The following is a 2,566-nucleotide window of genomic DNA, read 5'->3' as shown; positions in this document are numbered from 1 at the left end:
GATTATCTGTATCTAATTATCGAAATTAATTTGTTGATTCATAAATTAATATTGATTAGAAATATTGATTTAATAAGTCATCAATAAAATATAAAATCTTTAAAGATGGCAGACAAATAAATAACAAAATCGTTATTGGAATAATTGTTCAAATTACATCAATTAAATGATTTTGTAATAAATATAAATCAATAAATTTGTTACATGAAATATCAACAATTAAACATGGAGTAAAAAAAATAATTATTAATATAAATATTATAATAAAATTATCTAAATAACTAAAATTATCAGAATAAAACGAAATGGAATTTTGAAAAAAAAAATATATTTCATGTTGCAATTTTTAATAATAAAATTAAACTTTATATAACTGAATTTTAAATTCATTGCAATATTCTACCTTATTAAAATTTTTTAATTATTAAAATTCTACACTCAGTAAATGAATGATTTGATGGAGGATAATTTATTAATCATTCTAAAGAAGAGTAGAAAAATTTAAATAATAATAAACGTTTACAAATTAAACTTTCTAAAGTTAAAAATAAAGTTAAAAAAGTTATTCCATTTAATGAGATAATAGAACCAATTGAAGATAATAAATTTCAAGAATAATAAGAATCAGGATAATCAGAATAACGTCGAGGTATTCCTATTAAAACTAAAAAATGTTGAGGAAAAGATATTATATTTTCTCCAATAAATATTATTGAAAATTGATAAACTAATCATTTTTTATTTAATATTAAACCAGTAATTAAAGGATATAAGTGATTAAATCTTGAAATAATAGAAAAAAGAGCTCCTATTGATAAAACATAATGAATATGAGCAACAACATAATATGTATCTTGTAAAATACTATCACTCGATTAATTCGATAATATAATTCCTGTTAATCCTCCAATTGTATATAATAAAATAAAGCCTAAAGGTCATATAATAGAATTATTTATTTTAAATTTTAGACCGTTATCAGTTGCTAATCATCTAAAAACATTAATACCTGTAGGGACAGCAATAATCATATTTGCTGATGTAAAATAAGCCCGAGTATCTACATCTAACCCAATAGTAAATATATGATGAGCTCAAACAATAAAACCTAAAAATCCAATTCCTAATATTGCATAAATTACTCCTAAATTACCAAATACCTATTTTTTACCACTTTCATTTATAATAATTTGAGAAAGTAATCCAAAGCCAGGTAAAATTAAAATATAAACTTCTGGAAGACCAAAAAATTAAAATAAATGTTGATATAATACAGGATCTCCTCCTCCCATAGGATCAAAAAAAGGTGTATTAAAATTACGTTCAAATATTAATTTTGTAATAGCTCCTGCTAACACAGGTAAAGATAATAATAATAAAATTGTTTTAAAAGAAACAGATCAAGGAAAGAAAGGTATTTCATTTAAATCTAATCTAAAGTTTTATATTAATATAATTGTAGTTATTAAATTTATATCTCCTATAAGTGATGAAATACCAGATATACGTAGAGAAAAAATTTAAAATCTACAGACGGAGATGAATGAAAAACATAATTATATAAAGGAGGATATACAATTCTACCAGTTCGAGGTATAAAATTAAAAATTCCTCTAGTTAATAATAATAATAATGACGGAGGTAATAATCAAAATCTAATATTGTTTATTCGAGGAAATGAAATACCAGGTGATCTTAATATTAAAGGAATTAATCAATTACCAAATCCTCCAATTAAAATAGGTATAACTATAAACAAAATTGTTAAAAATGCATGACTTGTGACTAAAGAATTATGTAATATATCATAATTTAAAAACTTTCCCAGAATTCTTAATAATTCTACGCGAATTAAAAATTACTCTTAGATCCAATTACTCCTGATCAAATAGCTAATGTAAAGTAAAGAATGCCAATATCTTTATGATTTTTTGATATTAATCATTTACCTAAAATTTAACATAAAATTTGTATGGTACTAAAAAATATGAAATTTTTATTAATAAATTTACAATACATTTCTTTTATCAGACTTAATACTTTTTATATTTATTAATTTTTAATTATAGTCTTAAAAAACATTAAATTGCAAATTTAAAATTAAATAAATAAAATATATTAATTATTTAATATTTATAATATATTAAACATAAATACTATCAAAATATTAAATATCAAAAGAAATAATATCAAAAAATTAAACCTAAAATTATAATTAATAACAAATTTTTTAAAATAAAAATTTTTATTTATAAATAAAAACATGATAAATTTTATATAACAATATAAATAAACATTTCTAATTAATAAAATTATAAATCTAATGAATATATTATATTCAGTAATAAACATAAAGATTTTAATCAATAATTATAGAGAAAAAAAATTGGTAAAATTGAATAAATTAATAAAATTAATATAAATAGAATAATTAAATTATTTTTATAATTTAATATAAAAATATTTAAATTATTATCTATAAATTTATATTTATATAACATAAATAATAACATATGAATAATTAATATATAAAATAATATTAATAAAAAAATATATTTTTCATTAA

The 2,566-nt window shown here is 18.6% G+C and overlaps 1 pseudogene; it reads right to left on the bottom strand.

Annotated features, from left to right (window-relative positions):
• Positions 1-476: 476 nt before the first annotated feature.
• On the bottom strand, positions 477-1,949 carry LOC143221560 (cytochrome c oxidase subunit 1 pseudogene; annotated as a pseudogene).
• Positions 1,950-2,566: the final 617 nt, after the last annotated feature.

The sequence above is a fragment of the Lasioglossum baleicum genome, unplaced genomic scaffold, assembly GCF_051020765.1.
Source record: "Lasioglossum baleicum unplaced genomic scaffold, iyLasBale1 scaffold2679, whole genome shotgun sequence".
Lineage (NCBI taxonomy): Eukaryota > Metazoa > Arthropoda > Insecta > Hymenoptera > Halictidae > Lasioglossum > Lasioglossum baleicum.
This window is presented reverse-complemented; position numbering and strand designations above follow the sequence as displayed.